This window comes from Carettochelys insculpta, chromosome 1, assembly GCF_033958435.1.
Source record: "Carettochelys insculpta isolate YL-2023 chromosome 1, ASM3395843v1, whole genome shotgun sequence".
Taxonomy (NCBI): Eukaryota; Metazoa; Chordata; order Testudines; family Carettochelyidae; genus Carettochelys; species Carettochelys insculpta.
Genome location: NC_134137.1, coordinates 225,577,040 through 225,604,188, shown reverse-complemented (window position 1 = coordinate 225,604,188; position 27,149 = coordinate 225,577,040). Strand labels below are relative to the sequence as shown.

The following is a 27,149-nucleotide window of genomic DNA, read 5'->3' as shown; positions in this document are numbered from 1 at the left end:
GGGCTGGAGAGACAGCATCTCTCAACCCCCCAGCTGATGGCTGCCATGGAGGACCCCACAATTTCGACGTTGCGGGACGCGGATTGTCTACACGGTCCCTACTTCGACATTCAATGTCGAAGTAAGGCGCTATTCTGATCCCCTCATGAGGTTAGCGACTTCGACGTCTCGACGCCTAACGTCGAAGTTAACTTCGAAATAGCACCCGACGCGTGTAGCCGCGACGGGTGCTATTTCGAAGTTAGTGCCGCTACTTCGAAGTAGCGTGCACGTGTAGACACAGCCCTAGACTTGTACCCTGCATGGAAGAGTCATTTACAATATTACCCGACCACCCAATGTACAAGTCTGGGATCTATTAATGCAAAGTCGCCTGCTCAAGCCAAAATTTTCAAAAACTCCCAGTAATTTTGGGAGCCTTCATTTCTGGGTGCATGTTTGTACCATGTGCATCCGTATGGGCATAAGGAGCAGTGCTGCTGGCAGGGCACCCTGGGGGCTGTGCAGGTTCACATCTCATATGCTCAGGAACTTTCTGCAGTGTGGCACAGCAGCCTAGGTTCTGCAGCCTCGCTGCCCGTCCCCACCCCGCAAGCCCCTTGAGGACACCCATGCAGCTCTCCAGAATTGCGCAACTGCTGGCGATGGGGATGCAACGCTGAAGGCAGAGCGATGAGCCTTCATTACTGATGAGGCCAAGTGCCCTTCAAATGAGGAATGCATAATTCATGCCTGCTGCTGTATTCGTGGTGCTCAGCAACAGCTTGGTCTCGGCTTGCTGCTCCTCTCTGCCCAGTTCTTTTGCATCTCATTCCACAGAGTCAGCCGCCGAAATGTCGCTCTGTGCTTGGTAGAGGGCTGAGGAGCTGCTCCGACTAGGACTATCTTCTGCCTGGTTGGGCTGCACAAAACGTAGGGGATTTAAGACAAGCCCCAAAAGTACAGTTCCAGAATGGGACACCACAGCTTGGGAGTCAGGGGAGGAAATGAGATTCAGCTGAGTGGCAGTATTTTCTTCCCTAAACTCTGCTGGATCTGGCTGTCTGAAAAGCCAGTGGCAGGGAAGGATGCTGCATGCCAGGAGGCAGGATTTCATTAGCAAAATGGGGCAGGGAAGGAGCGTACCTATCCCTTTCCAGCCCCGACACCACAACCCTGCTGAAGTTCCTGCAGGGTGCCGTGCCCATGAGGAAAAGGGACGATCTTGCGACGCAGAGACAGGTGCTCTCCATTTTAGTCCTTACCCTGCCACTGATTTTCTGAGTGATTTTGGGCAAGTCTCTCCCTTGTAAAAGGGGAGTAGTGATCTTGACCCAAGAAAAGTGTGTGTGTGAAGACAACTTCACTGAAGAGTTTGAAGAGATGGACTGACAGAAAATAAAGACTTAAAGAACACGGGATTGCGAGACCACAGCTCACCTCCTCTAGCACACCTGTCCTAAGGGTTAACACCACTCCTAGGGCCTGGATGGTCAGGTACCTCCAAGTTGCAGCTTTCAGTGGTGTGTGCCCTTGGGGCAGAGAACACCTCCAGGGAGTGAGTCAGCAGGGAAGAAAAACCCTCTGCCTTCCCCCAAAACTTCCTGTAAGGCACCCTCCTCTCACTACATCCTCTGCTATTTGCTCTCCAACCCTATGGATGTGCTGTGGATCCTGCTGGCCTGCAGCCCCTGCCCATGAGCTTCATACCTAGCTCTGTGTGACTCCTTTCTGGAGAGATGTGTCCCAGCCTTAGTGGTGTATGCAGGGGGGCAGGGTTCCTTACATTGGGTTCTGTTCACAAGAAACAATTTGGAGACGGCCAATATGATATTCAGGCTAGTTCCTGGGGTACCGAACACATTTATGCTAAGGCACGACTCTGCCTGCCGTCTTAGAGAGAAAGACCAGCCAGCAGTTACTTTGGCTGTGAACAGGAACAGACACAACCAGTTTAAATAAATGCAGAACAAAACTTTTGTCCCACACTCATGCAGAACCTTCTTGGCTGGGGGTGGCGTGGGGAGAACGGGAAATTCTGTTACGTGTTTCATTTTTAGAGATAGGCACAATCCCAACCTCTGATCTCAATGTTAGTGCAAGGCCTAAATCCCAACTGTTCACCCGATCTTCATGTCTGCCACGGGCCCTACCAGACTCCTTAAACTTCAGGTCTGTTTCAGAATGTTGCAGCCTGGGGGCCAGTTTTAATTTTCATGTATCTGTGCTTCTTTTCCAAAAGAAAAGTGCCAACATACCCCGAGAAAGAGTGACAGTTCAAGACCAAACAGACGCAGGCGGGACCAGATGTCTCATGAGAGAGCCAGGTTTCCTGTCAGTCCTAACTCAGTGCTGCGAACTCACAGGAACAGTCTAACCTCGGAGAAAGTGTATTTTTGGGGGCTTGTCTAAACCAAGATTTGCCCATTCTGCTGCCAAACACTTTCAGAATGGAGATCTTTTTTAGGCAACGGTAGCTGTTATGGAGCTGTTGTTCCAAATATACCAGCAATAAGCAGCCCCACTAGCTGGATTAAGTGTTAGGAAATGGGGTTTGTTTGACAGGCAGAATAAGGCCAGATCTACACTAGGAAAGTAAGTCAATTGCAGATACAGAATCCTAGCTCCAGCAATTGTGTAGCTAGAATTGATTCATTTGCAATTGACTTACCTGGCTGCCCTCACTGAGGAAAGTCAATCGGAGAGTTTCTCCTGCCAATCTCCATTACTCCTTGCGGTAGTGAGGAATACAGTGGTCGACCACCAACCCAATTGGTCAATTTTGTGCATCCCTACCAGATGCACGAAATCGAACCCCAGATCGACCTGGAGCAGGTTGGTCTTTTGGGTAACGTAGACGTGGCCTAAATCTTTCAAGGAAGCAAAAAGTAAAACTGAATAGTTCTAGTGTATTGGTGCTTTTCATCCAGCGTTTTCCCTCCCATTAGCAGATGTTGCCTGTTCAGCAGGAGCCGTAGCTGTCAGTGCCCATGTTGGTTGTGAAGAAGGAAAGGCAAACCCCATGACATTTGTTTCCAGAACATTATCAAAGGCCGAGAGGAATTATTCTCAAAGAGAAAGAGGCATTAGGCATTATTTGGGACATAATTAAATACCACGAGTGTTCTTGATCATAAGCTCCTTGTTAAGATGCTGGGTCCAAAGGCTGACACTGCACCTTGAGCAACAGCCAAGATGCAGAGATGGGCTTTGATCTTACCTGCATCAAATGCATGCCTCCAGAGGACACTGCTATCACTGATGTGCTATACCGATTGATTATTCTGCTCAGTTCCTCTACTTTCAGAGGCAACGTATGAACTCTTACCTAATGGGCCTTCCCATCGCCCCCCTGAGTGCCAGGGAAATGGCTTTGGTTATAGTAATGTCATACACTACTTCTGCATGGCAAATATCATCTAGCAGGGAGTCACTTCTGGTGATATAAAATGTGACTTAACATGCATATCTTTAACTATATCAGCCACCTCACCAGAGTCAATGGTCATGCTCACATGGCCACAGATAGGCAAATGTTTCAGTCTCTTGGGGAATCAAGGTTAGCATCCTTATAGCATAGGATTACCACACATGACCTTTCACAAAAAGAGGACACATAAAATGGGGAGTATATCTGTATCAGTATTTCAGTGGTTTAAGCATGGACCTTGTAAATCCAGGGTTGTGAGCTCAATCCATGAGGAAGCCATTTTGGGGTCTGGAGCAAATAGATTTAAAAAAAAAAATCTGTCAGGAATGATGCCTGGTCCTGCCGAGAGGGCAGGGGACTGGACTCAATCATCTTGAGGTTCTTTCAGCTCTATGAGAGATGTATGTATGTACTATATATACTATAACACATTGATACAACATGAGTTGGTAGATACTAACACAGATATACTCTCTTGCAGGGGTGTCCTCTTTTCTGAAAGTTCCAATATGGTAACCCGATTATTGCACTAAGTAAAAAAAATTAGTTATCTGTAGCAAATGCCTTATGGCATAGGGGTAGTAAATACCCTACTTTTTTCACTGGAGAATGATTGTTGAATGAATGATTAATAAAATAATGAAAATGAAGTTTTGTTGCCAGACATAGAACTGACATTAAAAAGGGGAAAGTAGGCAGTGTTAATTCTTTAGCAACGGGCAAAACATGGCAGGTAAGGTCTGTTAGCTGTAAAAGTGACCGCTAGGATCTAGTGAAGACGACATTTATTCCAGGAAGCAAGAAATGATATGCCTGATGAACATTTCTGCTGCTGAGACTACTGGGCCTTGTGAAGGAAGTATGTAGCATACAGGCTACCCAGAGAACTGGTTCTCAAATCTTCCATAGTATAAATTCATTAAAGCACATTAGATCTGCTGTTTATCGCCTGGCATCAACCAGCTGTGCAGGCATCTAAAAAAGGTAATTGAAGAAATGCAGGATTGGGCCAATTTTCTGTTATAGATTTATGCCACAGTTACCTGCTCAGAAAACTCCATCAGAATCAAATCTTTAGTTACTGAACTGATCTACTTCAATCAAGACTGGGACAAAAAGCAGCATGAACAGCATACAGTATCTGCCCTCCAGGGTATGATATTAGAGGGGAAGGAGGAAGTGGGGGAAAGGAGTTGCCACAAACATAGCCTACCACACAGAGGTAAAAAGGAAAAAAGGCTCCAGAATGGAAATTGCTAACGTTGCCATTTCCAGGATGGAACATGGCTCTACTTTGTAGAAGTAGGAAATAAAAAAACGTGACAGATGGTAAATCTGTGCCTGTCTGTTGAGAGGATGGAAGCAGATTTGAGATCATAAATGCTGGAACTAGGGGTGTTATCAGACCCGCCGATGATGGAGGGGGGCACACAGAGGCTGCATCTACACTAGCAAGTTCTTTCAAAAGAAGGGGGCTCTTTCAAAAGAGCCCATGGAGCATCTGCACACACACAAAGTGTTCTTTCAAAAGTAAATCGAAAGAATGTGATTTTCCTTTTGAAATCACTCTTCCTTTCCCCTTTCAGGAAGAGTGCCCCTTTGCAAAAGCTGATTTGAATAAAAACATGTAGATGCTCTGCAAGGCCCTTCTTTCGAAGGAACAGTCTCTGTTTTCGATCCCTGGCCCATTCTTTCAAAAGAGCAGATCACTCTTTTGGGGCTCTGTGGATGTTCTCTTTTGAAAGAGCAGATCACTCTTTTGAGCCACTTTTTTGTGTGCGGATGCACGCTTTAGTTAAAGCTTCTTTCGAAGGAACTCTGTAGTGTAGACATAGCCAGGGTGTGTCTACACATACAAGTTATTTCGGAATAACCTCCGCTATTCCAAAATAAATTTGTGAGCATCTACTCAGCAAAAACACTATTTTGAAATAAATTTATTTCATGTTCATGAATTTAAAATAGCAGCTGGCTTATTTCGAATTCTGCAAACCTCATTCTACGAGGAATAGCACCTATTTTGAAACAGATATTTCAGAATAGGGACTGTGCAGACAGGGAACAGGGGCTATTTTGAAATAAGACGGAGTGTGTCCAGTGGCTCATATCTGAAATAGACTCTGTTGTGTGTGGATGCCCTATTTTGAAACAGTTGAAAGTTATTTCAATATGTATTTTGTGTGTAGACTCACTGTTTCAAAATATGTTATTTCGGAACAGCTCTTCTGGAATAGCTTATTCCAAAACAACACTGCTGGTTAGACATAGCCAAAGTTGGTAGTTGCCCCACAGCTCAGCCATTCAAAGGTGCCCAGGGCTTTCAGCTTCTGCCGCTACTATGGCCACCACTGCTGTTGCAGGAGCCCTGGACTCTTTAAATTGCTGCCGAAGCACTGTGCCATGGGGCTCTGAGGGTGCTGCACAGAGGGCGGGCTGCCTCTGCGTGCAGCCCTGCAATTTCTGGGAGCGCAGAGCTGGGTACTCCATCCCCCATCTTGTCCATGAATCCTGCACAAGCTGTCATCTCCCCTGGCTGCTGCTGCCCCTCCTGGCTTGAAATGGCTTCTATCAGACACAAAGGTCTGAGGGTTGGCTCAGTGGGTCTCACACCCTGTTCAAGGTGGAAGAGCTCACCAGAAGAGACAGCACCCCTGCTCTTTCTTCCACAGTTTTCTATTAATTGCAAGCACAAGTAATCCAGATTAAAGTGCCTGTTCTGCTCTTTGTGCACAGAGAACCTAGCTTCCATGGGAAGTCAAAAGGTGCTGCCCTATGCCCAGAGGCATATTTGCACACCTTCATGCTTACCTGTGCTCAGGATTGAGAGTCATGAAGGAAGTTCCATCACTCTGCATCCATATTCAGCAGGAGAAATGGACTAGAGAGGACTACATTGTCTGTCTGCCTCTGTAGCCTGAGGCACTGGTCAATGCTGGACTAGATACAATGAAATGTCAATTTCTATGTCCCTTCCACACATTTAGCCTATAAAATTATCGTTGTATAGACCAGCCTTCTCAGTCCAGTGTGTACAGCAAGGAACTACAGATTCTCCTCAGACTTCTGAGCCTATGAACCTTTGGTAACCTCAGCCCGCAAGTAGAGCATCTGTTCCTTGCTGCCCCTTGTCACGCACAGCCCTTGCCCCTATCCTCAGATGCTACCTAACTGCTCAGCCACAGCAAGTTAGCTGATCATGGGCAGGAATCTCCAACTATATGCAAACTCCTTTTTTGGAGGACTTAAAAAGATCAGTTCCGTCTTCTCTCTCAAGAAAGACATATAGCAACCTTCTAATGAAATGCAGCCCAGAGCTATACGAAATTCAGAACTGGATTTGAACTTCCCCCATGTTCTAGCTAACTCATCTATACGTGTTTCTGTCTCTCAGAGAGCAGAACTACATAAGTTCCAGTCAGCTTTTGATTTGCTGGCTAGAAACACTAGGTTAGAATGTGGTTCTCAAATATCCCAAAGCTAAGGGGCAGGGGGTGTCTAAAGCTGGAGTTTGGATTTGGGTCAACTCAAAACCAATTCTAGCGCAGAACCTCACCAAGGGCTGGAAGCAGGGCTTTGTCAACCCATCTTTAAATGGAAGCCTAGACCTCCTGAGATCTCCTCTCCTGGAAGCACACTGCAGCTCATTTTCTTGCTGTGTTTTATTCCCATTGTTGGTCCACCTCCCCCTTCTTTTCCTACTACCCCCAAGACAGGCTGGCTGAGTTCCCTGGAGGTCTCTCCTGATGTCCTAGTCCAATCTAGATATAATGCTAATTTTTGAGCCTCATTTTCCCTGGAGTGGATTCCTGGATCCAGAAGGTCACATCCACACTCCCCTGGGGCAAACATGCAGTGCTGGGCAGGGAACATCGCACAGACCGGCATCTCGGGAGGTTAGACCACCTGGATAAGTGAGCAGACAGGGCTGCAGACACAGAAGCAATGAAAAGCCTCTCCTATTCCTCTCTTAAGATCGGCTCTCACAGTCTGCATGTTCTGTTGGCTGGTGAATGATTGTCTCCGGTAAAGCATCCCTCCTGGGTCCTCAGTCTCACTCTGTTTCTCCCACAGTGGAGATGATAGGTGTTCTCATGTGCACCATTGGAACGACAGCGGTCATTTCCCTTTACCACACACACACACACACACACACACACACACACACACACACACACACACACACACACACACACACACACACACACGTGTGCGCGCCACAGCTGTGATAGTGGTACTCCATGTGCTGCGCTTCACTGTGTGAGAGACAGATGCCTGCCTATCCCCAAGCAAAGGCAAGGCCAGGGCAGAAGCTGCTGCTCATGTGGAAATGTAGGAGCCAATAAGTTTAATGAGACCCCCTCCCTCTTCTGCGTAATTGCCCCAGAAGTATCTCTGAATGCTAGGAGGAAGTGAATTGCACAGATCTTGGGGGAAATCTGGCCTCAAGATCCTGGTGCTTATCTGACTCCCATAGGAGGGAATCCTACCAGGCCCGGGAAAGGAGTAATCAGGGCCACACAATAGCAGGCCCAGTGCTGGTGTGGGAGGAGGGTGGGGAAAAAGGGCACTGTTGAAAGGGACTGAAAAGCAGCATATTGGGAGGAGAGCCATGGATCCAGGGCCCCAGGCATGCTGAACCCTGCAGTCCTCCAACTGCAGCACACACTGGGACCCCTGCACCTACCTACAGGGCTGTGCCTTAAGGAGAAGCTGCAGTTCTAGCTCTGTCAGAGCCTTAGCTAGAACTAGGGCCCTACCAAATGCACAGCCACAAAAAACATGCTGTGGGCTATGAGGTGTCTCACCCTGTGCGATCAGGCTATTGTGGTGGGAGATCGGCTACTCTCACCCTTATATCTGTGCTGCTGTTGCTGCTTCTGCTAGTGGTGCTGCCTTCAGTGCTGGGCACTTGGCCAGTAGCTGCTGCTCTTTGGCTACCATGCACGAAGGCAGTGCAGAAGAGGGTGGAAATACACTCCCTCTACAAAAGCCTATTAAACCCCCATGCCCTCTTTTGGGCTGGGATTTCCCCATAACACCATGACTTTTGAGATCTTTAAAACCCTAAGGCTGTGACACTGACTAAAATGGACCCACATTATTAGGGTCCAAACTGTCAGGTTCCCTGCAATCTGGCATATAATCTGCGTTTGACCTCTGTGGAACCAAGTCTGAAATGAATCTGGCCCAGAAGAATCATGGGGGAGAGGGGAATCCATGGAAAAAGTCAACTGAGCTTTGTTGGCTTATTCCAGTGGTGATCACGATCTTTGGTGTGTGTGTGTGTGTATGTGAGAGCACCTCGGTCCACGTGCAGCAGCAGCGTGGGCATGAAGGTGTTGTACGTGTGTATGAAAGGTGTACAGTGCATAAAATACTGCTAGCATAGTGAGGCTGAAAGGGAGCGGTGACAAGACGGGGCTTGTCACAGGGACAAGTATCAGAGAGGTAGCCCAGTTAGTCTGTCTTCAAAAACAACAAGAAGTCCTGTGGCACCTTAAAGACTAACAGATATTTTGGAGCATGAGCTTTCGTGGGCAAAGACCCGCTTTGTCAGAGGGACAGTTGTTACCAAAGGGCAGTGCACCTCCCTGCAATGTGATTATAGTGCAAAGGATTTATATTTAGCAGAATGAGGGTGAGAGGGGAACTGATGCTCATACCCTGATCCACGAATCATTTCCAGTGATGGGACTTGGGCTGTCATGGAAATCTAAGGGGGAAGAGTAATATCTGGTGTTTTCCCAGACTGATTCCATGGCCAGAAGGGAGCAATGTGATCATCTCGTCTGACCTCTTGGCTAAACAGGTTGTAGAACTCCCAACAAATAATTCCTAGAGCCGGTTTTCTAGAAAAAAAAATCCAATCTTGAGTTAGAAGTTGTCAGGGGTGAAGAATTCACCATCACCTTCCATAAAATTGTCCCACTGGTTAATTAGTCTCACCCTTAAAAAAAGAGAGAGGCCTCATTTTCTGTCTGGATTTCTCTAGCTTCAACTTCCAGTGATGGGATCATGTTATCTTTTTCTTTTAGATTGAAGAGCCCATTAAATATTTGTTCTCCAAAGAGATACTTCTAAATGTACTCAAGTCATCTTAAGAAAGGTTACTGGATCAGTAGGTGGAGCTCCTTGAATCTATCACTATAAATGCATGTTTTCTAATCTTTCTCCATCTCGTCTCAGAAACGCCTCCACTGTACCAATGTGCTTCCTGAACTGGACAGTATTCCAGTGGGGATCATACAAGTGTCAAACACAGAGATAAAATAACTTCTGAACATCTACTTGAGAATTCCCCCCATTCATACATCCAAGGATCATGTCACACTTTAACTTCAGCATCATCCTGGGACATCTTCAGCTGATTATCCACCATGATCCCCCAAATCTTTGAAAGTTCCTGCTTCCCAGGGTAATGTCTCCCATCCTGCAAAGAATGTGGCTATACTTATTTCTAGATAGATTTAGTACAGGGGTGTTCAACCTTTTCTCATCCAGGGCCACAGGGTAATTTATTTACATGTTCCAGGGTCCAACACAAATAGACCCAAACCATCCCCCCATCCCCAGGCTTAACCCCCCCACCACTCGCAGCCCCACGCAGTGCCCCCAAACCCAGGATTAACTTACCCAGGAGCTCTGCATGTTGCTGCCCTCGACTACTGCTTTGTGGGGCCATCTCTTCTTCACCACAGCTGTGTGGCTCCCTGAGTAAGTTAAATGAGATGCTCGCCCTCTTCTGCGCAATTCCCCCATAAGTGTCTCTGAATGCTAGTAGGAAGTGAATTGCACAGATCTTAGGGGAAATCTGGCCTCAAGATCCTGGTGCTCATCTGACTGCCGTAGGAGGGAATCCTACCAGGCACTGGAGAGAAGTAGTCAGGGCCACATGATAGCAGGCCCAGTGCTGGTGTGGGAGGAGGAGGGTGGGGAAAAAGGGCACTGTTGAAAGGGACTGGGAAGCAGCATACTGGGAGGAGAGCCATGGATCCAGGGCCCCATGCATGCTGAACCCTGCACACGTCATGGCAGGGGCAGCTCCCAGCATCCTGCTGTGCTGAATGAACAGGACTCAATTTAATTGGTTTAAGAGCTGGATCCCTCCTGCCAGCCATTAAACCAATTAACTGAGTTCTATTTCAGGTGTTTCTCAACCTTTTTTAAATAGAGTACCCCCAGTACCCACAATTTTCAGACACATCCCCAATCCCCTTGCCTGATCCCCTCCTCCACAGCCAGGAACCCTCAGTACCCCCTTCCCACCCTCCAAAATCAGAGCACCCCCCCTACTATGTGCTCCTAGCTGTTGTCGCAGGAGAGGGAGAGACCAGAGGAGATGGGCCGTTCAGAGATTTTACAGGGTGGGCCATCATGCTGTCACTGGCAAGGAGATGCCCTGTCAGTGGAAGGGAGGCACACAGCTGTGCACCAGATAGAGGCAGTGAGGGCTTGTTGGAAGTGGGGTGACAGGCAAAAGGGGAACGACCTCACTGAGGTCCATCTGGCATTAGGTAGCACTAGCGGTGTCACAAAGTGGACTGTGGGACAGGGGGATGTTTTTACTAGCTGCAGTGAGCCAGCAGTAACCTTTTCCATCCTGGTGATGTAGGCTGCTGGGGAGCTATGCACCCTAGCTAACAAAAGGAGGGGAAAAATTACGTCTCATTCAACTGTACTGTTACAGATCGACAGTGCCCCTCTCATTCTGCCATGGCTGGTCCAGAGTCACAGCTCAGATGGGCTCATGCTTTACTGTGGCAGATGCTCCCTGGGGGCTGCAGAGAAGGTGCTCAGGAATAATCAGGACTTAGTTTTCTATTTGCTTATTGCTCTGGGAATCGATCGCTGTGATCTGTAAGATTTTATATGTAGGCCTGGCTTGATGTGAGTAACTTGGATACGGGCGGGTTGTTTGTTTCTTGGGAACAAGGAGCACATATGGATCAGCAGGCTGGAAAGGAATGTCCATTAGCTAAGATGGGGAAAGTACATAAGACCACTGCTAGTTAAGAAAAATGCTGGAGAAGATAAGCCCTACATTTCAGAGTAGGTGAAAAGCAAGTCCTACATGGACTAGGTGTGGACAGGAGATGTCGTGCTGGGATTTGTTCTTTCTGACCAAGTGACCAAGCTAATCCCCAAATGCCCGATGCAATGCACAAGTGCCTATAAAGGAAGAGATGGGTGGGGGCAGGTAAAGAGTGCACCAAACACCCAAATGCTTTGATCTGATCCACATAGCTTTGGTGTCTGCCAAATAAAGAAACCTGAGGAACAAAACAGGAGTGAAACAATTCTTGAGGAACTGAGTAGAAGGGCATGAGGAGAACCCCCAACAGTGCACGAGTGTCATTAAACAACCAACCCCTTTATTCAAACATGTAGCACAAGTAATGATCAATCAATACCTGATCGAGGAAGAAGTCAGAAATCAGCACCTGCTAGGAAACGTACCAAAGGAATGCAGAAGGGTCATCTTGTCCCAAAGTCCTCCAACAGGGAGAGCATGGGTATACCTGAATTGCAAAGGGGGCACAGATGCGCTGCTGTACTGTAGACACTGCCCCCAGCTGTGTAGGTGTACCTATGCCACCGAGAGAAATCAACCTCTGAGAGGCAGCAACTATTGCAACGGAAGACTTCTGTTAACCGAGTACTGTCCACACCTGGAATCAGGTGGACTTACCCCTCATCTACTCTTATCTTTACCATCCGTCTACTTCAGCTATGCAGATTGGTGCCTTGCTCCTTTTCACCTTTGTGTGGACTAGAAAAAGCCTACGGAGATGAAAGGCATAGCTGAAATTGACATACTTACTGTGGTGTCTTCCATGCAGTAAGGTCAAGGGGGGCTGCTCTCCTGTTGAGACTGGCTACTCTTCTTGTTTTGCTGGAGTACAGGTATCAATGGGAATGTGTTCAGAGATCACTTAATTGCATCTTTGATGACAGGATAAATCACTGCCAAATGGATCAGTCCTTGGCATAGTGTAGACATAACCTTAATCACTCCACTCAGGGATGTGAATTTTTCCACCCACACCCCCAAGCAATTTAGCTGGGTTAAAGTAACTTTAGTGTTGGCCAGGGTTGAGTATCAAACCCCTAGAGATGTCATTATTATTTATTCCTAGCTCAGTGGTTTGAGTGTTAGACTGCTAAACCCAGGGTTGTGAGCTCAATCCTTGAGGAGGCCACTTAGAGACTGGGGCAGATAGAGGTCAGGGATGGTGCTTAGCTCTGCCAAGAGGGGAGGAGACTGGACTAGATGACCTCCAAAGGTCCCTTCCAGTTGTAGGAGATGTGCATGTATTCCTTCCTCTCTGGGGCCACTAGGTAGCATATCACTGAATGGAGGATTCCTGGATTTGCTTTTCCATCTGTGATTTTTGTACATTTGTGGGCAAATCACTTCTTCTGCCATGCCTCAGTTTCTGCATCTCTATAATGAGGACGATAGCACTTATGCACCTTTGTGAAATGATTTTTCCAGGGCTAAGGCTGCAAAACACTAGTATTACTAAAAGTACACAAGGAGCCAAGAGCTACATTTTCACACCTTGACAATAATCTTCACCGAATGTCAGGTACAGAAGATCAATGCACAGGCAGGCTGTGAAAGAATAGGCTCCGGCGACAGCACCTCACCTCCCAACATCAGGGAGGCAGAGGTGCTCAGGATTCTTCAGTTTGAAGCAAATCATTTCACTTGAAGTACAGCCTGCAAAGGTTTTTGGTCAGACTTTAAGAAGAAGGCCTAGCCAGTTCTTGGGCCATGGGCAGCAGGTTCTTATTCTACCCACAGGCACATGGGTAAATGCCATATCCGTGGCATAACACTACAGGGTGAACCTCTCTAATCTGGAATTCTCTCTTCTGGCAACACATGTGACCCAGTATGATTTGTTAGCCAGACAACCACTTATCATGGGTGTCGAGAAGTTTTCTGCAGTTCCACAAAGTTTTCTTGCCACCTGTCCTGGCTCTCAATGTTCTGTGCCGTTACTTAGAAGACATTTTGGGATAAATTATGGATAAGAGCCCAGAAAGCGCAGAAGCGCTGGCACTACTGCTAGACAATATTGACCTCCTGCGGTCCAGCAAATTCTCACTTAGCATCAGTCAGGTCCTGAGAGTGCCAGATGAGAGAGGTTCAACCTCTACTCTACTTTTCATCTTCAAAAGACATGTATTAATCCCCCCTAGACTCCCTCTAACCTGCTTGGGATGAAGCATCATTATGCCCCATTTAGGGAAAGGGGAGACTGAGGCACAGAGCAGGCAATGATTTGCCTAAAGCTGTGGTTGGCAGCGAAAAGAGCAAGAAGAGCCATTTTTTCAAATTCGGCAAAAAACTCAATAATTCAAGAGTCGCAATGCATAAGAATACAAGATGATCCTTAGTAAATGACATCAAACTATACTTTTTGTAACCCGTTTTAGGAACAGCTCACATACTATGATTTGTAATGTGATACATGTTTACCGCAGGACGTTCACAAACCTTGTACATATTCTATTTCCTCACACTTTACACGTGTTGGTACCACTGTCTTCCTGACTTTCACTCCTGAATCTATTTTAAGTAGGCCAAATTTATTTCATGTTTAATTTCAGTTCTCTTCCTTAAAATGCTTGTTGCCCTTCATAGCAGGAATGTTGCTAACTTCCTTTTCAAAATCAAGACTTCATTAGTAACACGATCAAGACAGATACAGTATCCCACAACGCACTGCACATATTAAGGGGGAGTTGTCCAACGTTTCAATATTACACCTCATTTGCTCTTTTGATAGGAGTTGTTCATTGTTGGGTTTTTAGATGTTCACTGTTTATCAGATAATCGGGAGGGGTTTTTTACTTTGCAATTATAGCACTGGGAGTCAAAAAGTCGTCCTTAAAGAATCACCTGTGGTTCTAGAGCTGCAGGCTGCAGACCCCAGCCTAAAGTAAGAGAAGGTGTCACTGTCTGATTCAAGACTAGCACCGAGGAGTTCCCGGCTCCCAGTCCTGTATTCAGGCTGCTGGATGAGGCATCTGTCTGGAGTTTATGCACTCTCTTTCTACACAGGGATTAAGCTGGGAAAAGGCCAGAAATATGGAGGGATGGGAAGAGTAGGTGGGAGAGAATACAAACAGAAGAGTCTCTAGGAGAAGGCAGCAGCGGAGAGAATACAGCACTGAATTGAATGGGGGGTGTGAATGAGTGGTGAAAAGAAGGAATGAAAGGGAGATGGAGCAATAGATTAAGTGGGAAGGAGAGAGGAGACAGCATGAGCAAGGAGGGGACAGGAGTCGATATCGGAGCACTCTCTCTGAAGGAGAGAGGAGTTAACTTGCCCTCTTCCTTTCCTGATCTTGCCTTAAAATTACAAGAATGTGGCAGCACAACACCAGCTCCGATTTATTAATTCCATCCCATCCCACCAGTCCCCAGAACAAAAGCATCTGTGTTTGCTCAAGAGGAGCGCATGAAGGGCCCTATTCATGTTAGCGCTGGAGAGAGAAGCCAGCAGATACAGGAAGTCATTGGTGCCTTGCTCCTTTTCACCTTTGTGTGGACTGGAAAAAACCTACTGAGATGAAAGGCAACAAACTGTAAGGCATCAGGGGAGATTAGAAACAAGATCACCAGCAGGGACAGTCAGTATGGGTCTTCTCAATGAGGCAAAAGCCAACCAGGCTTGGTTGCACGAGTGAGGGAGCCACCACAGCAGATCTGTTTGCAGGAGACCGTTCCCTTCATGTGAAGCCTCAGCTTTGCCCTCCAGGGGACAACGTTTTGGCTAGAACACCCTTGTACAGCACTCCTTGCAATCAGAGGTCTGCTCTGCATGCCACGGAGCACGTATCCCATAAGGCCCACTATTGTGGCCTACCGTTAGATAGAAGTCAGATTACCAGCCTCCTACAAATTTAGCGAATAAAGGAATCAAACTGTAGCAACCAACCAATCTTAGACCACTTTGAGAACACCACTACACCCTGCAAAGCCCTGGAGGTAGCCAAGCATTATTTTCCATGTTCCTGTTACAGATGGGGAACCTGCGGATCAGTGAAGTGACTTGTCCAAAACTAGCCTGAGGGCAGATGCTGGCACAGAACCCAGCTCTGCTCCAACAAGAGAAACGTGGGACATAAGAGGTTAAGACAACCACACCAACTGCACCCCTGCTGTGAAGGATGGCACCTTCAGAAGCACGTTGCCCCCAGTGCCAGATGGAGCATTGATTCTCTACCCAGACCCACCGACAGGAGGTGGAGGGGGCACAGGGGGTCATTGTGCCTGGGCCCAGAGGTCCAGCCACCACTTTGGTAACATCTAGAGTGCTGGGTCCCTCTGAACTGCCCCAGCAGCGCTGCTCCAGCTGTGTATGCTGTGAGGGAGATGGGGAGGGGAAGAGAGCAGTGCTGAAGTCCAGGAGGTGCTAAGGGATGGCTGCCTTTGGCCCCCCACCCCTTTTGCTGTTGGCCCTGCCCCTTCTGGGGCCCAAAGCCACACCCCTTCCTGTCTTGCTCTGGGGCAGCCGTCTGCACCACTGTGGGTAACAATGCAGAGGAAAGGAAGCCTGCAACGCCACTGCCAATCGTGTTTTGTTTGGTGCTCTCCCTTACATACTGACCAGGATCAACCCTGCTTAGCTTGCAAGATGGATATACAACACTGTCTGACATGCTAAATTCATACACTAGCCCCTCCACAAACCCAGCTGCTCTCCACTGACTTGGAACCTAAGTTTTATGAACGTTAACTCCTTTCCTCCCTCATTGAGTCTCGTTACTTGGCTTGGTTAAGCAATAGCTACCATGAAGTGACTGCCAGGGGGCAATGGAAAAATACTAGGACAATCCAGTGTGGCTTTGAATCATTCATAAACTGGCACCACAAGATGGTTTGAGGCAGACAATAGCCTTTTTGAATAAACACAAGCGCAGGTGATTGCTGCAGTCTGGGCAGCACTGGACTCATTCAGATCAAATCAGAACCACCCTGACCAATGCTCCCTGTAAGCTGTGTGCTTGCACGGCTGTTCAGTAGAGAGCCGAATGCTGCTGAGATGTGCTTTGTTTGTACAGCTATTGCATATGACTCGGTGCGCATAAGATTTATTCTGCACCTGGATGGAAGATACTAGAAAGAATATGGACCTTGTCCCTTCTCCAAAAGCTGGAACTTCTGGGCTTAAGCCGACCTAGTCTGAGGATTGAGTGTAAGGTTGAATGGAAAACAATTCCCTTCAAGTGAACTCAGGTGCTGCCAGATTGGACTTCAGAACTAGAGCTCTAGGCCAGTATCCTTCCATCCAGATGCTCCAGAAGGAGAAAGAAATCTTACAAGGGAGAATTATGGAAGCCTCTTCCTAATCTTTAGCAGTCTTTCTACATTCGGGATTCTATGTAACATATCAGTGGATGTTTAATTGGGCATCTAAATGGCTCATGTTTTTCAGAATCCTAGCAAGCTCTTTGCTGTGAGGACACTTACCCAGTGAAGCTAGGAAAACCTGCAGCTGGCCCACGCTATAGGGCGCCATATGTCCCTGTCCCAAATACAAGACAGGGAGCTATGGAGGGGAGGGGCTGCTCCTCCAAGTCCCAGGGAGGAGGCGGCAGCTGCCAGCGCTCCCCAGAAGCCCCAGGGAAGCGGCAGCCGTCAGCACTCCCCCCGCTTCCCTGAGGCTCAGGGAAGTGTGTGGAGTGGGGGAGGGAGATGGCCCATAGACAGGACAATTACTCCCTTTTAAAAAATAAGTCAGGATGACATTTTGGCATCCCAAATATGGGACTGTCCCACCCAATATGGGACAGATGGTCACCCACTCACACTATGGGCCCCGTTTCAGTACTACCTAGGCTTCCAGTCTCTGAGCTCTGGGACCCTCATACCCCGTAGGTTCTCAGAGCCCTGCATCCAGCATGAGCTGGAGAAACTATGCAACAGTGAAGCAAGCTGAACCCCTGTAAGTTCAACCTGGCTGGCACCGACCAGCTGCAGGTGTCTAGCTGCTGCATAGAGACACTGCCATTAGATGTCAGTTGGTGAGGTCTACAGGTTCAGTTGTGTAAACGTATTTCCTTTCATTACTACAATGGCTGCCTTTCAACTTCAGTTTCCCCTTGTTTTTCCAATTAGAGGACAAGGGAGAATAGAAGTACCAGCCTATCTACTCTGCACCATTATTTATCATGTCTTCTTACATGCTCTTTGGAACATAATGCCTCAATCTTTTGATTATTACCCCAGATGTATGCAGCCATGTTACATTTCTGCAAGTCAGCCTGTTCTTGTCAGAGCTGGATCCCACAAGTCAGGGATGTGAATGCCCCAGAAGTTTGGATCTGGATCCAAGTACTGCATCTTTACTCGGCACATTTTTAGCACTAACTGGCAGATTCAAGAAGTTTGTATTGTGCTATTTTTTTTTTATTTACTCCTGAAGTATGCCCAGGCACTTCACAAACTAGACAGACAGCTCCACTCAGAGGCAGCTGCTCAGGGTGTGGTGGAAGACAACTCGACAGTACAGCATGTTCAGGAACAGTGGGGAGGGAAAATCTTTGCCAAGAAGAGTGGGATAAATTCCAGCTCTTAGGAAAAGGATGATGGAGCTTTCGTGTCCCTGCAGAGGAGATCTGAGTCTTTTAGACCAAAATCCTGCCTTAAATTGCCTGACTCTCACTTCATTTAACATAGGGCTTATTTACAGGCACAGCACCGCTGCCACACCATTCTAGAGCTTAGTGAAGATGCTACTCATGCTGAAGAGAAAGCTTCTCCTATCAGTTTAAGTACTCCTCCTCCTGGAGAGGCAGCAGCTAGGTCAATGAAAGAAGCCCTCCAGTCACGTTGGTGTAACTGTGTTGCTCAGGAACATGGATTTTCCACAGCTCCAAGAGATGTAGTTATACGGACTTCAGTTGGTATTGTAGACCAAGCCTTAGAGAGATGAAGGATCATGCTCATGATAAACAATTCAGCCCCAATTAGCATGTATTTATCAGAGGACTGAATCCCTCATATGGGGTATAGTGGGATCTGCCCAGCTTCCTGTCACTCCCATTCTTGTTTGGGAGGTAATACATCTATGGCTGAGAGGAAGGTGACTAGGAACAACAAAAAGTCTTTGTAGGACTGTAACGACTAGGACTCCTAGTCAAGGACCAGGAGCTCTGGGGCTCACATATGCCTCGTATTGCCTAGTCTTCCATTGAACCAGATGCTCGCAGCAATTTTTAACAGATCCTTTTGTTAAAAGTCATTGATGAGCTCAGCATTTTGCTACTCTCCAGCCTTGCACCTGCGTTGGAAGTCTGACAAGCTGGGCTGTGCTCCCAGCTCCGCCACTGTAGTACCTGGGAGAGATGTGCACTGCAGCGTCTTCATGCATAAAATGGGGAGTCAGACTGGCCTGCAGAGCTTCATAAGAGAAGAGGAGAGGAGATGCCAAGAACAACTCTGGAATGCGGGTGAAGTGTTTGGATTCCAACAGAGCCAAAAGACAGGCAAGAAATATTACACGTAGGGTCACACACAAAGAGCAGGCACAAGTTTTTATGCTGTCATGGTTCAGGTGTGTCAGGAGCCTAGGTGCTGGGTCAGGCCCATCTAAGACATTGGGATTCTTCCAATATCCTAACAAGACCAAAAAACATGATGGGACAGGGACAAGTAGGTTCATCCTTGAGTAGACATTCAAGACTTTCTGGATGCCCAGTACAAGGGTAGGGAAGCGTGTAACACATTTCTCACAACAGTTAGTGGCTTTCATGATGAAGGTACAGTTTTCTCTCATCTCCCCAGAGACACAGCCCTTGGAGAAGAAAAATATGATTTGGAAAATAAAAGAGAACCTGCTGTGGAGAGGTAGGGTAAGTTCAGAGGGACTGGAAGTAGCCATGCTGCAGGTGCTGATGGGGTGAATTCAGGTTGGAAGCAGCAACCTTGTGGACATTGACTGTGGGTTGTAAGGAAGCTAGAAGCAGGGGTGCCTTGGACACAAGGCACATGGCACTAGAAGCAGGAGTGTTCCCAATGCTGGCTATAGGCATGCAGAGGCCTCTAAGGAGGCTCCAACTAAATATTGGCAATGGCCAGAGAGCTCTGGGTGTTATTGGCTTGAAACGGATGGTGGAATCACCTGCAGCACGTGATATGAAATACGAAGTAGGGGGTACGCAGCACTGATGACCGCAGGGGACACTAGGAATGCTACTATATATAAGAGCCTGGGGGTGTAGTGGTAAGAAGGGAACAGAAGCCTTGCAGTGAACGCTGCTGGGGAATTTATCCATGCACCACTCCCAGTGCAGCTATGTCTATACTGCAGTCGGGTGGGAGAATGCAGCTGGGCTAGGCATACCCAAGCTAGCTTTGATCTATCCGACACGGCTAAAAAGACAGCCATGGGAAGGGATGCAGCAGTATGACTTTTGGTATGGGCTGTACAAGCCACCTGGGTACTGTACTTGTACTGCTAGCCTACCCCAGTGCCCCTGTTGCATCCTCACTGCTATCTGCAGTGGGCTACCCAGAGTAAAAGCCAGTGCAGGTGTGCCTTCCCTGGCTATATTCACACCTCTGACTGGGGTGTGGACATCTCAAGCAGCAAGAGGACAGGTATGCCTTGGCTGTCAAGAGTTCCTGGCACGTGTTGTTGAAACAAAGGGAAGGGCCCTTCCAAACCACCATGGGCATGCATGCAGCAGGTGCCAGTGGTAAGAAGTCTGTAGGCAGAGTATGTGGATTGTGTGTAGTAAAACAAATATATTCATCATTATTGAAACACCATATAGATGTAGACATCAAAACTCCCCTGCCCCTATGGGCAGATGCTGCTAAATAATCCTGAGTCCCATGGGCAGGTGGAATGTAAGAGCTGTGTACAGTGGAGGTATGTTTCTCCAGGCTTTTTAAAGCCTCAGTACCTGATCACGTCCTTACAGCTTTCAAACAATACTTTAAAAACCAGAGGTCCTGTTTGCCCCTTGAAGTTGCCCTCTCCCTTTCCATAAAGGTAGGTATGATTTGCCCCAGGTTCCTCGGCCCAAATACTTTCCTTGGTGGCCTACTGCCATCCAGCGTGTGGGCTGGCTGCTGGCCTTCTCTTCAGAAGTTGCTGCATGTCAGCGGGGCCCTGCCTAAATGGCCGCGTCTAGCACACCGGTGCCAGAGTCCTTATATTAAGGAGTAAATAATTCATTAATTGTTATTACTTGGCTCCTGTGCCTTTTGGAGTGTAGCTACGCTGCTTTAATTCAATAGCAATTGATTTCTGAAAAAGCACAGTATTGAGTGTTTGCTGCTATACAGACCCACGACAGACTAACTGTTCTGCGGAGCCTTTATTCAGTGCAGAGTTAAGTGCATTGGAAGTGGCTGCTGCTGTTCCCAAGAGACCAGTTGTGTGCCTTTACCCCCTCCCAGGGCACCGACAGAGCTATTCTGAATGGCACTTAGGCAATGCATGTCACAAGTGACAGTCGTTTCCTCCTTGTAATTCACAGATAGGCAAAAGCTCTCCTAGTCTGGGAGCGGAGAAGACAGGGCATGTGGCCAGAAACAGGTTCAAACCTCCCTGCACAGGTTTGCTAATGCCCCTCACTCCTGCCCTGCAGCACCACCTGCTGTTCCACTCCTGTGCTCCTCACACAGCTTTGGCAGTGCCCCTAATTCCCACCCTGCTGCTGTTTGCATGCCCCCGCCCAGTTATGTCACTCTTGGACTTCACAGACAGCTCTGCCAATGCACCTCATTCCTGTTTTGTAATCTCCTCTCCCACTGCAGACCTGCCCTCCCCATTCCCCCGGCAGTGCACCCATCTCCTGAATTACAATGGCTTCATCTCTGCTGGAGTGCCAGGAGACTGGTGCATTGAAATACCCACCTGTCCTATGGCCTCTCAGACTCACTGCTTGGCAACCAGCGAAGAACAAGGCACGGGCCTCCAAAACTGTTTTGCTCATAAGAGCCCAAAAGGATTTGAACCCAAGTGGATGTGGAGCCAGGTTAGCACAGGAAGCAGCTGACTTTCCTACCACGGTCCTGCCCCAGGGCAGAAAGGGCCTGCAAGAGACGCATGTTGCCAATTGTATGTTTATCCCCAGTCGGTCACTGCTGCTCTGCTGCATGCATGCGCCGTCGGTTCTGCCATGCCAACTCCACTGCGCACTGATCTGTCCCGTCTGCCCCCCACACTCAGAGACTAGCCCCTTCCAGGGAGTTACTCAGGGAATAGCTGCTGCTTCCCACACTTGTGCTACCCAGGGGAATTCCCTCTCCCAACTCATACATCTGTTGTTAACATGGCTTTCCCACCTCCCCCAGCTCCTGGTTAGATGGGTGATTGGCAGGGCTAGGCAGAGAGCTGAGCACGTTCCAGCCTCACTTTGGAGGCACCAAACTAACTGAAATTGCTCCTAAGAACCAGCAAACTCCAGCCTCAGCTGAAACATCTACACTGAGGGTTTTGGCCTCGCAGCCCAAGCCCTAGGAGCCAGTTGACCTGGGGTCAGAGACTCAGTATTGCAGATTTTTTATTTTAGCCGTGCAGACCAATGCTCCGTCTAATCTTTTCCATTCATGTGTGGACTTTTCCCCATCTATGTGCAGAATAAATGTTTTATGTGCCCTGAGGCATGTGTGAACATGCACCATCCCCAGACATAAAAAACCAAAAACAAAACAAAAAACAGCTGCGGGTGCTCTGCTAATAGGTGGGTGACATTTGAATCTCTCCAGCAGCTAACAGGGAACAGTAATGTAGCCAGACTGTCTGTGTCAGACCAGCTTTTCAGATGGCTGTAGTTGCTCTCAAGCCAAGCAGGAGAGGGAGTGCTGTCTAGCAGTTAGAAGACTGGAAGATAGGACACCTAGGTCCTGTCTCGAGCTTTGCCAACACTTCACCGTGCATCCTTGGGCAAGTCATTTTACCTTGGTGGCCTCATCTGTAGAATAGGAACAATACTCTCACAGCCCTAGTGTTAAGGCCAGTTTGAACCTGAAATCACGTTCCCAACCGGCACTAGAGCAGTTAGATGGACGCTGCAATAAGAGAGAGCTAGGATCAGAAGGGGTAGCCCTGTAAGTCTGTAGCCACGAAAACAAGAAGCTGTCCTGGGGCACCTTATAGCCTAACAGACCCATTGGAGCATAAGCTTTGGTGGGCAAAGACCCGCTTCATCCGATAGCTAGGAATGGACCCCAAGCTGGAAAATGCCAAGCCGGATTTTGATTCCCCCCTCAGGCTGGGGCGCTCTGAGCTGCGGTTTTCACGCGGCCCATCGCAGGGGCTGCTCAGGGAAGTCAGACCGGATCCGGAGGCAGAGCTGCGCTGAAGTTTGGGATGCCTGGCTCCAGGGCTGGGGCTCGGCCAATCTGCGGGCAAGCCGCGTGAGCCAAGGCAATGCTGCGCGGCCGCAGAGCGCAACACCTGCGCTGCTCCCCGACCCCAGCCCAGGAGAGGAGCCCCGGGGCTTACCTGGGGAGATGCGCCGGCGGGAAGCTCTGCGCAGCCGGAACGAGTCTGCACGTGAACGTGGCCGCTGGGCTGGCTGGCGAGCAGCTCCCACCGCGGGGAGTGGGGACGGATCGGGCCCGCCTGCTCCCACCGCGGGGAGTGGGGACGGATCGGGCCCGCTTGCTCCCACCGCAGCTCGCCCGACGCCGAGATAAATCTCACCCCGCCGCCCCGACAGGATCAAGCCCCTTTATAGGCAGCGCCGGCAACGCCGCTCCGCTCGTGGCTATACGAAGGAGCCTTCTTAAGGCCCCTCTGCCGGAGGGCGGTCTGCAGAGCGGGGGCGCGCTGCCCTGCATCGCGCTGCGCCACCTTAAGAAGGGGGCGGGAGGGTGAGCACGAGAGGAGAGGAGGGAACCCGGGCAGAATGCGGCGCGCGCTCTGCCCCGGGTGCGGAGCTGCCGCGCGCCTCTGCGCAGCTCGCGCCTCCAGCCGGTTGGACTGGGCCGGGGGCCCCGCGAGGGGCTGCTTCCCGCGCTGACCCCCGGCGCTCCCCGAGCCCGCTCCCGCAGCGCACTGCTGCTCAGACCCAGATCGCCCACCCCCGCGCACGGGCAGCCTGCGGCAGCCGGTCCCTTCTGGGCCGTGTGATGGGGAACCAGCCCTCTCTGCCCCGCCAAATGAGGGAGCAGCTCCCTTGGGCGTTGCCCCATGTGCCCCCCTGCACACATACACGTTTTGGGTGCAAAGCTGCATCAGGGCTGTCCACACTGTGCACTTACCTCTGATTTAGGTCTGAGCCCAAGTCTCCCTTCTGCTCCCGTCCGGATGGGTCCAGCTGAGCTTAGCAAGTGCTCTGGACCTGGGTCCTAGACTCTGCGTGGGATGGGGAGGGTGATGGACCCTCTGTGACTCAGATAACAAGACCTACCACTTTGCAGTGTGGCTGGGGTTCAACTACAAACTTGAGTCAGAAGGTTTGCATAATGCAGGATGAATAACTTCGGGCCAGCCTTAAGCCCGGGTTTACAATGCAGGGTGGCTGCTCAGATAAATTCACCCTGGAAACAACCAGTCCAAAAACCTGGGTCTGGCAGATCCAGATATAATGTTGCCATAGCCATAGTGTCCCTTTTGGGGACCTGAGGCTGCAGTAGTTTTTACTATGCCCCATCCAAATCTGCTCCTATGTTCATTCCATTCCTCACACCAAGGACAGGAGTAGTCCTCTGTACACCACTTTCTATCAGCTCCACCTGGTGAGGGTAGCAAAGCCGAATACTTTGGCATGTGTCATGGGTGAGATGGAGCCTCCTGTCCCAACTGTTGAACACCCAGGAGTCTCTCTTTCCACTCCAATTTAAAAGATAATGTTACTTGTCCGTGGTACTTATGTGGCCCTGTTTCCATAATATCTGAGTAGCTCCCAGGCTGTATGAATGCTGGCTGACTTGGGACAAGTCACAACCCTGCTCTGTGCCTCAGCTTCCCCATCTATAAAATGAGGCTAATGATACCAACCTCCTTTCTAAAGTGCTTTAAAATCAACGGGTAAAATGCACCCAAAAAGAGCTAAGTGTTATTAGGCTCTTACCAGTCCTGTGATGCAGGGCAGTGCTATTCTTCCCATTGTACAGACAGGGAATAGAGAACGTAAGAGACTTGCTCAAGAAGTTTGCAATAGAGAAAGGAACTGACCCTATGGCGCCCCAGTCCTAGACCATGGCCACTGAATCATCCTTCCCTATCAAACAATGGCTAGGGAAGGTTGCATTTGCTATCAGGGCCTTTAGGGTCTGCAGAGACCCCCATGCAGCCTCTGAAATGCAGCCGGGGGAGAGGGGGATTAAGAAAAACAACTTATGTCATAAGAGATGCATTAGAATTGTGAGTCATCAACACTGAGTGCAGTCAAGCCAGCTGAGTGCCGGTGTGGGAGAGCTGGGCTCAGATTCTGTGACCTTGCACTTTCACATGGCTCAGTTTTTCTGCTTGCACAGTGGAGCATGGAAATGCTGCCTTTTCAGGGGACTGGGGAGGGTTGCTTAGTCCATCACGTTTTCCCTTCCTCAGAGCCTCATGGAGGTTTCACCACAGACCTCCGTGAACTGGCAACAGTGGCAGAGATGGCAGAGAGTTTGTCTACTCTTCTCTGGCTAGGAGCAGAGTTTGCTGGGTGGAGGGCTGGTGGGTCTGAGGAGGAAAGAGGAGGTCTCCTTATTTTTTTTTGGTGGTTGGTGGCTCTCCTCTCCACAAGGTGGCTGCTTTTCTTAACTGGTGTCTTTCAGGGCAGAAGAGTCAAGTGGGGCTCCAACGGAGGTGATGGAAGAAGGGTTTGCACAGCTTGTCAACATTTACAGCACTGTGCCCCAGCAGAGCTTAGTGAAGATGCTACATATGCCAACGGGTGGACTTTTCCTGTTGATGTAGACGCTCCACCTCCCCAAGAGGCCGTAGGCCTCCCCTTGTCGTAGCACTGTCTGCACCGGGCAATATGCTGGATAACACCATTGCTCTGCTGTGTGAACACAGTTATACTAAGTTTTTGGCATAGACTGGGGCTTGGTTCTCTTCCTTTAGCCCTTGTTCTAGCTGCAGGCTGGGGCTGGGCAGGCATGTATTAGCAGCAGAGGAAGAGGTGGGCTGTAATGGTTACAGGGATTCAATCCAGCAGCAGCTCTGCCCTCGCTTCTCTCCTCCTCATATGCTGCAGGAGTGGCCAGCAGGGACAGGGACTGCACAGTGTATCCTCCACATGCCCCTAGAAGGTCTGCTGGATAACACAGCATGGGAATTATTGCAGAAATTGCCAGTCTCTGCACCTTCCTTGACCAAACTCCATGGATCAGCAGCTGGATGAGCTGTCTTACCCTCCGCCAGGGCTGAACATGTGAATGAGCTGAGGTGGCCTTCACTTCAGTATTAGTAGCAGCAGGATTGCCCTCAGGTAGCCTAGCTTCTGCTGTGCAACAAGATCATTTGTGCAAAAAGCTTTGAGATCTTTGGCTGGAAGGTGCCATAGAAGGGCAAGGAATTATTCTTGCTCCCCACATGAGCCTACTCCTCTCTGTTAGGCTGGGGATCTGGAATACTGAAAGGAGCTTTGTAGAAAGACACCACAGGGAATTTTACAGCCAAAATGATATTTACTGAACTAGAACATGCAGGGAAACGCAAAGCTGGAAGATCAGTATGTGTGGCCAGATGTTTGCTGGGTGCATGGGGTGCTTGGCACTGCACTGGTTCATTAATCTGCAGACCTTTCTATGATGGGCACCAGATGCACTGAGCATCTGTGAGTGCCCTGGCCTCTCTACACTTGCTCCCCTCTCAGTCTAGATCAGAACTCTCAGCCCAGCTGACCCAGCTGTCGTCGTCGTCATCATCATCATCATCATCATCAATAACCCTGGGCTCAGCGCCCGTTGGTGTCGGATGCCTCTCTCACTATTCCTTTCCATCATTCCCTATCTAGTGCAGAGTGGCTTAGTTTCTGTAGACTAGCTCCGCACCAATCTACTATATCATCTACCCATTCTCAGTGGGGTCTGCCTCTCCTTTTCCACCATCCATTATGCCGAATACCAGGGTCTTGATTCTTCATTCATTGTTCATTCTGCAAATATGCCCAAATAGTTGTAGCTTCCATTTTATAACCTTCTGCAGCAGGTTCTCTTGCAGCTGTATCTTCCTATAGAATTCCTCATTGCTGACCTTCTGCATCCATCCTGGTCTCAGAATATTTCTACAACAACAGCTTTCTATGACCCAGCTGGGCTCAAGTCTAATCAGTTCAGTGCCAACCTCAGAAGTTCCATTCCCCAGACCAGAGCTTATTCAGACCTGGGGATGTTTCAGTGACAAGTCTAGATAGTCATTGGGAGTTGTGCTGCTGGACAAAAAAGCTGGGTGTTCTTTCCTTTATGTGTGTGTTTGGGGGGGGCATCAGGAAACAGCCACACTTCCCCCCGACAGATGGCCCAGAGGAAGTCTATCTTCCTGAATCAATTCCGTAATAGCCCTGCTGTCTGGGAATGAATTAGCAAGAGAAGGGGGCAGTTTCACAAAGAATCTCGATCACTTATATGACCCCCCACGAGCCTAGTATTGCAATCTTCACAACACCCCTGAGAGGTAGGGTGGTGCTATTGTCCCTATTTTACAGATGAGAAATGGTGGCTCAGAGAGACTAAAGTGAGAAGATGATGAAGTCTACTGCAGAAAAGGGACTTGTATCAAAGTCTCCCAAATTTTCTGCTCATGCCCCCATCCACTGGGCA

General features: G+C 48.9%; 1 protein-coding gene across 2 annotated transcripts in view; it reads right to left on the bottom strand.

The window, feature by feature from the left end:
• The window catches only part of LOC142007044 (galactosylgalactosylxylosylprotein 3-beta-glucuronosyltransferase 1-like), a 45,307-nt gene extending 22,268 nt beyond the window's left edge, over positions 1–23,039 (bottom strand). For both annotated transcript variants that reach the window (XM_074983563.1, XM_074983564.1), the window contains exon 1: positions 22,891–23,039. The gene's annotated coding sequence lies outside the window, so the exon portion shown is untranslated. The remainder of the gene's footprint in view (positions 1–22,890) is intronic.
• Between the last annotated feature and the right edge of the window lie 4,110 nt (positions 23,040–27,149).